The following is a 15,521-nucleotide window of genomic DNA, read 5'->3' on the forward strand; positions in this document are numbered from 1 at the left end:
TATAATAAATGTAACTCTACATGTGTGAAAACCATTTTGTTTCCTCAACTAGAAGCATGCATGAAAACCTAGAAAGTGAAATAAATTTTACATTAAAGGAACATAAAATTGGATCAACTCTGAAACATTTCCAATGTATTAAAAAACTATTCCATAAGTTTAAACATGTTTTATAAATAATATTTAAAATATGCTATTGGTTCCAAACTCATCACTACTTGGAGCTTAATTTCAAAGATTCACTAAAATGATCAATAAATTCAATGAAATAATAAAAAATAGATTAATTTAGAAAGCTTATTTATAAGAATGTAAAAATCTCTTCCTTTTGCAAGCAAAAGTTAACATTCACTTTTCTAGGAGCAACAAAAACGGCTGTTACTCCTTTCAAAGGAAAGCCAGTTTCAGACACCTGGGTCATCCTTCCCTTTCTGCCCTAGCTCATTTTAGTCTCTCAGTAATCAGCGAAGAGAGACTGAATTTGACATGGTCAGTTTTTCTTTATGTGGACCTGAAAAAATTTTACGTAATAAATATTTATTACATTATACTTTGAGAAAATGTAGAAGAAAATTGGCTTGAGCCTTCAGCACACACACACCCACGAAGATTGAGAATGGCAGAATTTTTTATTTTGTTTTAAAAAATCATTTAGGGGCGCCTGGGTAGCGCAGTCGTTAAGCGTGTGCCTTCGGCTCAGGGCGTGATCCCGGTGTTTCGGGATCGAGTCCCACATCGGGCTCTTCTGCTATGAGCCTGCTTCTTCCTCTCCCACTCCCCTGCTTGTGTTCCCTCTCTCGCTGGCTGTCTCTATCTCTGTCGAATAAATAAATAAAATCTTTAAAAAAAAAAAATTAAAAAAAATAAAAAATCATTTAAATGTTAAAAAAATAAAGTGTTTTTCAATGTTTTAATTCTCACTTTCACCTACCTAATTTACATACCTACTATGAATTATTACCATTATAACTATGATGTTGGTAATTAAAAATATATCCTCACACACACCCTCATTACATTTAATCCAGCATTTTACCTGTCTTAGTGAGATTGTTACGGATAATAAAATGTCAAGTGTTTTTGTTTGTTTGTTTCTTAGTTTTCTCTTCTCAAGAAATCTCAAAACCCATTCTCACACTTCCTAATTTTAAGGCTTACTACAAAGCTGTAGCAGTCAAAACATAGTGGCAGTGGCATGTAGACCTGTTTGCAATGACAGACAGTTATATAGAGCAATGGAATACAGAGTCCACAAATAAACCTTTATATAGATAGTTAAATGATTTTCATAAAAATTGTCAAGACAATTTAATAAGGAAAGGACAGTCTTTTCAAAAAATTGTGCTAGGAATACTGGACATCCACATAAAAAAGATTAAAATTGGACCATTACCATATACTGTGTACAAAATACAATTCAAAATACATCAAAGACCTAAACATGAGAGTTAAAACTATAAAACTCTTAGTAAAAAGCATAGGGCAAAAGCTTGACAGCACTGGATTTGGCATTTTTTGGCTATGATACCAAAGGCACGGGCAACAAAAGGGATAGATAAATTGGACTTTATGAAAATTAAAAAAAAAAAACTTTGGGCTTCAAATGTCAAGTGTACTAACAACAGAGTAAAATAACAACCCACAGAATGGGAGCAAATATTTATAAGTCATGAATCTGGTAAGTGATTGATATTCAGACTATGTAGAGAACTTCCAAAAGTCAACAACAATTGCAACAAAAAAAAATTCAGAAATGAGCAAAGAACTAGAATAGACATTTTTTAAAAAGAAGACGTACAAACGACCAATACACACATAAAAAGATCTTCAGCGTCACTAATCATTGAACAAACTGAAATCAAAACTACAATGAGATACCACTCACACTTCTCAGGATGGTTACTACATAAAAAAACAAAACACAGAAAATAACAAGTGTCAGCAAGAATGCAGAGGTTTTGGAACTCTTGTGTGGTGTTGGGGAGAATTTAAAATGGAACAGCTGGGGCGACTGGGTGGCACAGCGGTTAAGCGTCTGCCTTTGGCTCAGGGCGTGATCCCGGCGTTCTGGGATCGAGCCCCACGTCAGGCTCCTCCGCTATGAGCCTGCTTCTTCCTCTCCCACTCCCCCTGCTTGTGTTCCCTCTCTCGCTGGCTGTCTCTATCTCTGTCAAATAAATAAATAAAATCTTTCAAAAAAAAAAATAAAATGGAACAGCTGCTACGAAGAAAGTATGGTGAGTCCTCAAAAAATTCAAAATAGAATCACCATATGATCCAGCAATTCTATTCCTTAGTATCTACCAAAAATAATTGAAAGCAGAGTCTCAAAAATGTATTTGCACACTCATGTTCATAACAGCATTATTTACATTATCTGAAGCATGGAGGCAATGCATATATTCATTGATGGATGAACAAAATGTGGTATATACATACAATGGAATATTAACCAGCCTTAAAAATAAAAGGAATTCTGACATGTACTACAAGATGGATGAACCTTGGGGTTATGTTAAGTGAAGTAATCCAAGCACGAGAAGACAAATATTATATGATTCCACTTACATGAGGTGTGTAGAATAGTCAAATTCATAGAAAGTAGAAAGGTGTTAACAGGGATTGGGGGAAGGAACGGATGGGAAGTAATTGATTAATGTGTATAGTTTGAGCTTTGCAAATGAAAAGACTTCTATAGATGGATGTTGGTAATAATTGCACAGCGGTATGAATGTATTTGATACCACTGAATTGTGCACTTAAAATATTTAAGTTAGCAAATTTTATGTTATTTATGTTTTACCACATTAAAAAAAGTATTATTAAAACATGAAATTCTTTAAACTTATAATATGGTATCGCCTTTATTGCAATTGTCATTAAACATTTCTAATTTTTTTTTTAAATGTTACGCTATTTCTTTTTCACTAAGCCGTTCCAAAAAGGAGGTCAGTTGTCGGAATGAAATAACCAAATTTTTAACCATTATGGAAGTCACTGGAATGACATGATTTTATTTCATCGCAAAATGCTTGCGGGTTTTCCTTGGCGAAGAAAGGTTCTACTAATTTGCTTTGTCTATTGTCAGTTCTTTTGGGACCATGAACTGACCTAAAAGGCTATTTCTGGTCATACCTCTATGCAGATTCTTTGTATATTCACTTTCTTCTGTAAAAGGCCTGAGTATATGAGTGAAGAAATGAAATGCCTGGAGATGTGCTGGCCTCTGGGCAGATAGAGATACATCAAGTTTAAGAAGAGAAAATGACACTCATTGTATCTTATTCAGAACATTCTCAACTACTTTTTTCTTTTCTTTTTTTTTTTTTAATTTTATGTATTTATTTGAGAGAAAGAGAGATAGAACAAGCACTGGGGAAGGGCAGAGGGGGAGAGAGCGCGCGCGTGCGAGAGAGAGAGAGAGAGAGAGAGAGAGAGAGAAGCGGACTCCCCACTAAGCAGGAAGCCAAATGTGGGACTTGATCCCAGGACCTGATCCTGAGATCCAATCCCAGGACCCTGGGATCATGACCTGAGCTGAAGGCAGACCTTAACTGACTGAGCCACCCAGGAGCCCCTAAACTACTTTTTTCTAATGCATCTTTTGAAAAATGGTCTGAAAATTTCTATGTTGAGCAGTACGTGTACATGAATGTGTTGGCTGAGTTTATTTGTGTGGAGAGAGAATCATGTGACTTAGTTAAAATACCCAAAACTGACGTAAGAGGTGGTGTAATTAAGCTAAAATTTCCTTGTACAAGTCAAACTGACTTTCATCCTTCTTCACCTCTTTGAAGAATTCTTATTTTATCTAGATTTGTTTCAAAGAAGTGTTTTCACTTTTTAATGGCAATTAAGCAGATCCTTGTCAGAAAAATCCACAGCATCTTTCCCAAAACACCATACAGGGGAGGTGACTCATGTTCACACCATGATGAAAGCTTTATTTAGATTGTATCTTGATTTTTTTAGCTTCATCCAAGGGTGACACTATTGTTGAGTAAAGCTCAGATAAAAAGGAAGAGAATCACATAAAGAATACTACAATTTTACTCCCAGTGGGAACTGCCACATTGGCTGCATAATTTTCATCTTTTGAAAATATGAGAATCAAAATAAAGCAATAGCTGATGAAAGTTATACAAGCAGCCCATCTTATCATAGAGTTTTGATGAATGAATTTTATTAACAATAGACAAAGTTAATGCCCATACCTTAGCAAAAAGTTCTATCAAGACTTCCAATTGCATATATTTATCTGAAACATAAAGTGTGCAAAAAAATAGCTTTCATTCTATATGGGGTGACTCTGGGAAGGAAATTGAAAGCTATCATAAAGCATATGGGAGGAAGAATTAATCTTCTTTGCTTTTTGAGGTAGAAATACTAATGAGTGTATTTTATGTGTTTAGATTGTAATGACAGATCTTTTAGGATTATAACAGTTGCAAATTGGAGAAAAGCCAATCAAACTGGCTTAGGTTTTTGGGGTTTTTTTTTAAAGATTTTATTTATTTATTTGAGAAAGAGAATGAGAGAGAGAGAGAGCATGAGGGGGGGTAGGGAGAAGCAGACTCCCTGCTGATCAGGGAGTCAGGTTCGGGACTTGGTCCTGGGACTCCAGAATCATGACCTGAGCTGAAGGTAGTCACTTAACCAACTGAGCCACCCAGGCACCCCTGAGCCACCCAGGCACCCCCAAACTGGCTTAAGTTAAGGAAAGAAATATATTGGTTTATGTCACTGCGATGTCCAGAGGCATAAGGGCATTCATTAAGTAATGAAATCATATTCAAAATTTTTAAAAATATTTTTATTTATTTATTTGAGAAAGAGGTGGGGGAAGGGCAGAGAGCGAGAGAGAGAGGGGGAAAGAGAGAGAGAGATAGAGAATCCTGAAGCAGACTCACGCTGGGCATGGAGCCCCGAGTGGGGCTCTATCCCAAGACCCTGAGATCATGACCTGAGCTGAAATCAAGAGTCGGCTCCTTAGCCGACTGACCACCCCAGGTGCCATGGACTGAAATCTTATTACCCACTTCTGTGCTCTGTCTCCTGTTCTATTGTCTTTTTTCTCAGTTTCCACTTGGTTACCCAAGTAGCTCAAGTTTTACATTGTTCTTATGGATAATGATTCCAGAAAGAAGAACAGTCCTTTCTCTAGAGCTGTGGTTCTTGAGTGGGGACAATTTTGCTTCCCAGGGGACATTTGGCAATGTCTGTACCTATTTTGTTAGTCACAACTGGGTTTGAAACTATTGGCATCTAGTGAGTAAAGGCCAGGGATATGGCTTACCACCATCCTAAAATATCAATGATGCTCAAATTGAAAAATCCTGCTTCAACTCTAGATCTACTTCATCCAATATGGTAGCCACTAATCACATGTGGCTATTGGACAATTGAAATGCAGCCGATCCAAATTGAGGTATGCTCCAAGTAAAATACATAGCAGATTTTGAAGCCTTATTATAAAAAAATAATGCAAAATATTTCATTAAAATTTTTTATACTGATAACCTGTTAAAATGATACTATTTTGGATTTATTAGGTCAAATGTTTTATTAAAAATAATTTCAGCTGTTTCTTTTTACTTTTTTATTGTGCTATAATTTTAAACTACCAATATTTATTTTGAACAATGCTGGTTTAGATGAACTGTGGTAGTACTGTCCAATAGAAATTTCTGCAATGATGGAAATGTTTTTGTATATTTACTCTCTAACATGAGAGCCAAGCAACTGTGGCTATTGAGCACTTGACTAGTATAGCTAGTGTGACCGAGAAACGAAATCGCTAATCTTATTTAAATTTAATTAATTACAATTTAAACTAGTCACATTGGGATACTGCCCACAGTATTTGACAGCACAGGTTTAGAGTCACATTCTAAACAAAATGCTAATTGCTATTAATGCCTCAGCTTGAAACACATTCGCTCATGACTTAATCATAGGGCCAGTATACTGTATTGCTCGGATTGCCCAGCCCTTAGTTACCTGCCCAACCCTAGAGTTAGGTGAATTCAGTTTTGGCAGAAGCTCATGAACTGAAGAATGGATGTTGGCATGGGAAGAAAGATCAGATAAGCAGCAGTGACCACAGACACCTTCCAAAAGAGATGATCTGTGAAAGTATAAATGGAAAAAGAGAGAGAGAATTTTGTCGTTATTTTTTTGCATTGTTATATCTCATTATCTCAGATGATCTATCCTCATTCAGAAATTTAGTTTTAAGTGAATTAGCAATGGGAATTAGGTCTTTCTCAGCCTGATGAATGCACTATGTGAAAGCATGATTCAAGCACGAAAGTATTCAACTTTAGGAAAGCAAAGGGGTTTAGAAATTAAATTTAAAAAGTTTATAGAATAGTCCATCAATACTTAAAAATTTATTTTCTTCAAATGTAACTTGGATCTCAAGCATATTTTGTTCATCCTATTTCATCTTTTTAATTTAAATAAAGAAATACATAAATTTATGTAGTTTAAATGAGACAAAAATGTAATTTATGTCACATATAAAATAATACCATTTTAATGGACACAAAATTTATATATCATAAAATCCACCATTTAAATAATTTTAAGGTGCATAATTCAGTGTTTTTTTTTTTTTTAAAGATTTTATTTATTTTTTGACAGAGATAGAGACAGCCAGTGAGAGGGGGAACACAAGCAGGGGGAGTGGGAGGGGAAGAAGCAGGCTCCTAGTGGAGGAGCCTGATGTGGGGCTCGATCCCAGAACGCCAGGATCACGCCCTGAGCTGAAGGCAGACGCTTAACGACTGCGCCACCCAGGCGCCCCTATAATTCAGTGGTTTTAAAAATATTTACAGTGTAGCACAGCTATTGCTACTATCTATTTCCAGAGTATTTGCATCACTGAATGTTCATATAAATATTGGTAAATAGAAAACTGACACCATCTAATTTCCTCCTCCTCCTTTCCCCTGGTATCTATTAATCTATCTCTTGTTTCTAGAGTATTGCCAATCCTGGACATTTCATGTAAACGGAATCATACAATATGTGGCCTTCTGTGTCTGGCTTTTTTCACTTAGCTTAATGTTTTCAAGGTGCATGGACATTGTCGCAAATTTCAGTGCTTCAACCCCCCACATTTATTTTTTCCTTGAGTTCAGAATTATTTTTTCTTTTTTTATTGAAGTATAGTTGACACACAATGTTCCATTAGTTTCAGGTAGTGCTTCATTCCCTTTCATGGTTAATTAATCAATAAAATAGATATACCACATTGTATTTATCTACTCATAAGATGATGGACATTTGGGTTGTTTCCATTTGTGGGCTATTGAGGCTAATGCTGCTATGAACACTCCTGTACAAGTTTTGTTTGTGATTCTCCTGGATTTTTCTGGATATCTAGAAATGGAATTCCTAGGTTATATGGTAACTGTACCTCCCTTTAACTATTTTCCACAGTGGCTGTACCATTTCACGTTTCCACCAGCCAAGTATGAAGGCTCCAATTCTCCCTATCCTCACCAACAATTGTTATTTTCCATTTATATGTTATAGCCACCCTAGTGTGCGTGAAATGATATTTCAATAGGGTTTTGATTTCCATTCCCTAATGACTAATGATATTAAGATTCTTTTCATGATCCAATTTGTGTATCTCCTTTGGAAACGTTATCTATTCATGTCCTCTACCCATTTAAAAAGAAAAAAAAAAAGGAGTTGTCTTTTTAATATGCATTTAAGAATCCTTTACGTAGTCTGGATTTTATGAGATATACTGTTTGCAAAAATTTCATCTCATTTTGTGGGTTGTTCTTTTACTTTCTTGGTAATGCCTCTTGATGCACAAACTCTTTCATTTTGATAAATCCAATTAATCTATTTTTTCTTTTACTCGTTGTGCTTTTGGGGTCATATTTAAGAAACTATTACTTAATCCAAGGTCAGAAAGAATTATCTCTTTTTCTAAGACTTTTATTTTTTTAGTATTTGCATTTAGATGTCGATCAATTTTAAGTCAATTTTTTGTATATGATGTGAGAAAAGAATTCAACTTCATGCTCTGGCATTTGAATATCCAATCATCCTAGCACCATATGTTGAAATGATTATTCTCACCCTATTGAATGGCCTTGGCATATCAGGCCAAAAATGAGTTGGAAATATATTTATGGGTTTATTAATGGACTCCAAACTATTCCATTGATCTTTCTTTCTTTATGCTCATACCACACTGTTTTGTAAGTTTTCAATTTGTGAACTGAGTCCTCCAGCATTGTTCTTCTTTTTCAGGATTTTTTAGAATCATATTACTGATTTCTACAAAAAGGTAGTTGGAATTTTGTAGGGATTGGATTCATTAATAAATAGGGGGAGTATTTTCATTTAACAATACTAAGTTTTCCAATTCATGAGCACAAATGTCTTTTCATTTATGTATCACTTCTTTAATTTCTGTTAGGACTGTTTGGTTATTTTTGGTGTACAACTCTTGCACTTCCCTGGTTAAATTTAATCCTAAATATTTAATTCTTTTTAATTTTCTTAATTTCATTTTTGAGTTTTTCATTTTTAGCATATCGAAATACAACTGATTCTTGTATGTTTTTTTTGAATCCTACAACTTTGCTGAATTTATTAGATTTAATAAATTTTTTAAATGTATGAATTTATTAGGATTTTCCATATATAAGCTCATGCAATTTGCAAATAGGTATATTTTTACTTCTTCCTTTTCAATTTGGGTGTCTTTTGTTTTGTTTTTCCTTACCTCATTTTCTGGCTAGAACTTCTAGCACAATGTTAAATAGAAGTAGTTAGAACACACATTCTTGTACTGTTCCTGATCTTAGGTGAAAGCTTTAAGTCTTTCACAATTAAGTATGATGGGAAGTGTGGGTTTTTTGTAGATGCCCTTTATCAAGGTAAGAATTTTCTTCTACTTCTAATTTGTTGAGTGTATTTATCATGAAAGGGTGTTGGATTTTTTCAAAATCTTTTTCTGCATCCTTCGAGATGATCACTTTTTTTCTTTATTATAGTAGCACAGTATATTACACTGATCGATTTTGTAGGTTGAACCAACTTTGAATTTCTGGTATAAATCTCGCTTGGTCTTGGTGTATAATCATTCTAATATGTTTGCTGGTATTCTGTTGAGGATTATTGTATCTATATCTATAAGGGATATCGATCTGTAATTTTATTTTCTTGTGATGTTTTCGGTAGGTGTCAGGGTAATGCTAGCCTTGTAGATTGAGTTAGCAAGCATCCCTCTTCTATTTTGAAGAGTTTGTGAAGGACTTAAGATAATTTTTCTTTAAACATGTAGTAGATATCACCAGTGAAAACTTCTGGTCCTGGACTTTCTTGTTATTGGAAGTTTTTTGATTACAGACTCAGCCTTTTTACTAAATATAGATCTATTCTGATTTTCTGTTTCTCTTTTTGTCTGTTTAGGTTCCATATGTGTTTCTAGGACATTATTCTGTACTGGTCCCCATACTGTGGTATTTTCACAGCTATCACTGTTGTTTTCAAGGCTACCACTGAGTTGAAGTATGGAGGATGGAAATAAGGTCAAATTAAAACAACAAAAAGCTCGCTGTTTTTACTGTGCTTCAGTCATTTTGTTGAATAAGTGCTTCCCATGCTGCTTTTGGTAATTTCCAGAGTTCCAAAAAAAGTGATTCTGATGGTTTTGCCAGTCTCTCAGTTGATTTAATGGAAGGATGAATTTTGGAGTTCCTCACTTAACCATTTTGTTGATATCATTCTACAGTAGTTTAATAAAACTGGACTGTTTCCTCTTTCTGTGAAATTTAAAACAAGCAAAAGCTATTTTTATCGATAAAAATTCTTTTAATTTCTTACTGTGAATAGTTTTAAGTATTTCTAACATAACCTTAAATTTGACTCTATTTTAATTATATTTACATTTTCGGAATAATTATTATATCTCTTATTGCACTCTTATTTACACAAAGGTAAAATAATAGAGACTAAATACAGATAGAAGATAATTTTTGGAAATATTCTGAATCCGTGAACATAGGCAGAACTGATTCAGTTAATGGGAAAAACTACAAAATCACAATTTAAATTTGCTAGCATGTTATCTATATCTGTCAAAAGTCATTGTGATTTAAATTTAAATTAGATTTTACCTTAAGATTTATTGTAATATAATTGGTTTTTCCACACCACTTGTAAATATCTAAGAAGTAGATTTCTTTGTCATTTCACTTATTGCCCCCCTGGATTTTCTTGTCCAATGCAAAAATATATATACCTACAGCTAAGATGGAAGCATATATTTGGAAAATTATAAGGTTTACTTTTTTTCTTCTGGGATAACAATTAAAATATGTTTTATTGGAGAGTGAAGGAGAGAACAATTCATCACAAATTTGAAAAATAATAAACCTTCTTCATTCATTTTTTAAAAATGATTTGTTAGTATTTAATTGTGTGTATGGACAGGAGTATATTCAACCAATCTCTTGTAGATGGATGTTTGTGTTGTTTTCAATATATTGCTTTTACAAATAACTTGGCATATAAGTTATTGGTAATTTTGGCATAATATTTTCAAGATGAAATTCTAAAAGTGGGATGCTGGGATAAAATAATAAAAGGCCACGAATATTTGTTAAATATTTCCAAATTCATTCCTATAAGATCTGCTTCTTTTCCATTCTCAGGAGCATTTTAAGAGAGCTAGTTTTTCCCTCATCTGCCTAAAGAGAGTATGTTGACAAGATTTTGGATTTTGCCAATCTGAAATATAAATAATTATATCTCTGTAGAAATTTATTTATTTTGTATCAGAACATCTTTCCAGATGCTTATGGGTTATTTGAATATTTTAATCTCTGGGAGCTGTGTAGTATTTTGCACAATTTTTAAAGGGACTTCTAATCTTTACCTTCTTGATTTTTTGAGTTTTACCTCTGAGATACAAGTTACAGATATTTTCTCCCAGTTTGTAATTATCTTTTCCTTTTCCTTCTAGTATTTTATTCAAAACATTTCCCTTCCCCTTTGGTGGAGCCAATTTATCAATACTTTTTTTTTTTTCTGGATTTCTCAGCCCAATTTAGAAAAGTTAACTATAATAGCAGATAACAAATTGTTTTTTGCTTACTTTGCATGCTTGTATGATTTTACTTTTACATTTAGATTACTGAAATTATTGAGGTTTATTCTGTTGTCTGGTGTGTGTTGTGGATCCAATTTTTCTTTGCATGAATGTCTCTACAGTTGTCCCAATACCATTTTTTGAAAAGTTCATCTATTTTGCATCATTTGAAAGGGCAATCTTATCCTAGCTGAAATTTTCAAGTGTTCTTGCGTCTCTTTCTGAGTCTTTATTCCATTGCATTGCTCTATCAATTCACATGGCTCTACACTGTTTTAATTTTAGAGGCTTTGCAAAATGTGTACATATCTGGTAGAGTTAATCCCCTCTCATTACTTTCTTTTTCAGGACATGCCTGCCAGACACTAACCTTTGAATAAGAGCACGTAGCAAAGAGGGGGAAATCAGTGTGATTTGGAATCTATTCCAACAAGCACATATTAGAGAATATACAGACAACTTTATTTTTCTGACACTGGAATTCACCACACACAAAGTAAGGTGCAATTTTTTTTTTTTTTTAATCATGGCACAATCATTAAAACCACAATGCATAGTCACAATCCCTAGGGTATCTAAGCTCCAACTATTACCAATTAATTGTAAGATCTTGGATAAATTATACCCTTTAAGCCTCAGCTTCATTATGTTAAAATGGAAAAATAATAAAACTACACTTAATGTTGTACTGAATGTTAAGAATAGAAAATGCATATCAATAGTTTAACATGGTGACTGGCAAATAAAAAGCTCTCGATAAAAATAATAGTTTATTGAGCTGGTATGGAATATTTTTCTATCTTAAATGCTGTAAGGATAGAATTTAGTTGTTTTTATGAGTAGCTTATTTATTTATTTTTATTTATTTTCAAGATTTTATTTATCCATTTGACACAGAGATAGAGAGATAGAGAAAGAAAGAGCACAAGCAGGGGGAGTGGCAGAAGGAGAGGGAGAAGCAGGCTTCCCACTGAGCAGGAAGCCAGATGTGGGGTTCAATCTCAGGACCCAGGATCACGACTAAGCCAAAGGCAGACACTTAAGCCACTGAGCCATACAGCTGCCCCTAAGTAGCTTATTTATACACACATCTATGTACACTAAATATCTGCAGGTTATCAACAAAATTCTCCAAAATTGAGGGCTCCCAACTCATCTCATTTAATGATCTAACTTCACATAAAAGGAAACTGCAGGGCAGAGAGATACATGATTTGCCTAAGATCCCACAGAAAAATAATGGCAAAGTCTTCTCAATTTCTCTTCTCCCTCCCAGAAGCTGGGGGTAGAACAAGATGGTATATGGATTATTTTCCAACTCCATGATTACATTTAAAAAGCAGATATACTTGTCTTCTCGTAGAAAAGCTGACCGTTGTACTGCTTTGGTTTTAAAAATCTCTTGTATTTGTACATTCTCTTATTGTTATATTTTTTTCCATTTCATTCTATTTCATGCACAGTATGAAGTTGGAAAGTTTAAATAAAATGATTAGAATATATCCTCCCAAGCTCTATCACCAAGTAATACAACCTGGCTCCTATGTTGGCATTATTAAGTTTCAACTTCACACTAACAATTTAAACACTCTTCAGTTGGAAAGCTGCTCCCACAGTATAATTTATCTTCATGTTTGGCTGATGAAGTCTAGAAAAAATCATCACATCGTATATTCTCGCATATCTCAGTGCTGTCAGCTTCATCAGACCAGCTGCACCATTGTTTCTGTAATAGGCAGTAGTCCACAAAAGGAGTGGATATGCAACATGGCATATTTCAGAACACATTGAGTGCAGTTTTACACTTTGTAAGTGTTTATCTCTAATACGAGTTATTGTCCCTCTGCACAGTTAGGAATCATCAGTGGAGGATTTCTTCCTCACTGACATGTGTCTGGGTTCTGTAGCAGTGGTCTGCATGCTACAACATGAAAGTAGAAGGGAAAGCTAAAAGCAGCCCCCAAACTCAAATCTCTCTCATCATGAGTATGCCCGTGCCACATGAGAAGGGTAAGTCAACAAAGAGTAACACTGAAAAGTAAAATGTATTTGGGAGACTTTTCATATTACACATTGATTCTTTGCGGACACCTGGGTAGCAGAGTTGGTTAAGCTGGACTCTTGGTTTCCATTCAGGTCATGATCTCAGGGTCATGACATGGAGCCCTGTTTGTTGAGTCTATTTATAGATTCTCTCTCTCCCTCTCTCTCTCCCTCTGCAACTCCCTCCCACTCCTTCTCTCTCTTTCTCTCAAATAAATTTAAAATCTTAAAAAAAAAAAATCCATTCTTCAGTAAGACTCGAGCTTGAATGTGATATGCAGATTAGCTCTGACAAAACGCATGGTTCAGGCAGAAAGCATCGCTGAGGGTTTTGTTAAAGAGAAACAGAGAGAGAGAGAGAATGGCAAGCAGCTGGACTTGTTTAAAAATACAGATAGCCAGGCTTTCTCTAAACATTTTGATTTAGTAGGTAGTGGAAGTGGCTTGAGAATTTAAATGTTTACAAACATCCCAGGTGCATCTGACACATAGACTCCAAATGTATCCACTCTGAAGGAGACATTTCATGATGTGAAAGCCTTGGTGTAGCACCTGACTACCAAAATATAAGAAGAGACTTTATGGTTTAACTTAGAATCCACCAGCAATGATTTTAGCAGTGAAGCAATTATATGAAGCAGTGGTTCACAGCCCTAAGAGCATATCAGAATACCCTGTGGGATTTATTCTTCTACAGAAGGCTCTGATGAACACCCAGACTTGAGAAGGACAGGTGATATTTGTCTAAGGACCAGAACAAGTGTGAAAGCTTCTGTTTACATTTTATATTAGAAATCAATGTGAGTCTCCATTTATTACTAATATATGGAAAAAGTGTGATGGCATGAAGGTATACTAGGACACTTTTGGTCTAAGTGTTCATCTTGACAAATATAATAGCATGAGTCATGTATTACTGTGACACATCAGCACAGAAAAAAATTTACTGTAAAATCCACTTTATTTTAGTATTTGATAAAAGTACTGCTTCAGCGATGTGATAACTCTCTACAAGGTTTTATTACACGGCACATCTCCTCTCTCCAATATTAATTTCCCAAATAGAAATGTATTTCCAGAAGTGACCTCATAACTAGGGGGTGTTCAATCCAGCGTTTAGCCCTGCAGTCAGTGTTAAACAGATTTTTGTTCTAAATAGCACAGAGAAGAAAATTTGTTTTAGGTTTTACTGACATATTTTTGGTTTTGTATATATCATATATTGCTGTATATTTTCAAAATCTTTGATATATATTGATCTTACCATTTACTTTCACAGCTATGTCTTACTTTGCAAAAGAAAAAAGTATTTGAAACTTAATTATGGAAAGATATAAATAGAAAACAAAGTGACAGAAAATACTTTTCTAAAATCTGTGATGCTTCCTATCAAGTGGAATGAGTTAGTTTTAGATTAGAAGTACTTTGTTTTTCCCTTCATCTTTTTATTAATTATGTGTTGTTTCAAAACAGGTTATCACAAAATAAAGCGGCTTAAAGTAAAAGCAATTTATGGTTATTCATGACTCTGCTGGCTAACTGGTCTCAGCTGGGCAATTCGTCAGATGGTCTCTCTTGTGTTCACTTGTGAAGTTGCAGACGGGAGCAGCTGGTCCTGGCAATCTCAAGATGGCCTTATTTACATGCCTGGCATTGATGGTGGCTTTTGGCGGGGGCCTCTTGATTTTCTTCCATGTGGCTTCTTGGCCTCCAGAGATCTAGACAAGCTTCATTACAGGGCACTATTTGGGTTCCAGAAAGCAAAGAAATTACAGGTATCTTAGGAACTAGATTCTGGAACTCGCACTTCATCATTTTTACCATATTCTGATGGTCAAATCAAATCGTGAGTCCAGAACAGGTTCAACTGGAGCAGAAGTAGTCGCCACCTTTTGATCAAAGAAGAGGTATAAAGCCACAAAGATGGATAGAATTTTCGTGGCCATCTTTGTTGACAATCTACCCAATCTTGAATGAATTCATACAATGCATTTTTATGTATTAGCAAGTTGATCATTATAAGTAAATTCACTAATCTCCCCTTGACAAAAATATTGGACAGAATTTAACATATACTTGTGTAACACTTAATTTTTAGCAGAATTCATAGCTATACTTTCAGAAGTCTGAATTTTAGAGAATATAGGAGGTAAGAAATGGGAGCTAAAGATTTACAAGAGAATCTCTTTGCTTTTTCTTTAAAGAAAAGCAATATATCATTTTTAATTTTGAAGGAGAATGTATAAATTAAGCATGTAATTAATGTTCGAATGTATAAATTAAGCATGTAATTAATGTTCTACTTGATTTATTCACTATTTTTAAAGGACTATGTAACAATGTATGTGACAAC

At 34.5% G+C, this 15,521-nt stretch overlaps 1 pseudogene; it reads right to left on the reverse strand.

Annotated features, from left to right (window-relative positions):
- The window catches only part of LOC100464997, a 52,573-nt pseudogene extending 37,459 nt beyond the window's left edge, over positions 1 to 15,114 (reverse strand).
- Between the last annotated feature and the right edge of the window lie 407 nt (positions 15,115 to 15,521).

The sequence above is a fragment of the Ailuropoda melanoleuca genome, chromosome 14 (assembly GCF_002007445.2).
Source record: "Ailuropoda melanoleuca isolate Jingjing chromosome 14, ASM200744v2, whole genome shotgun sequence".
Classification (NCBI taxonomy): Eukaryota; Metazoa; Chordata; class Mammalia; order Carnivora; family Ursidae; genus Ailuropoda; species Ailuropoda melanoleuca.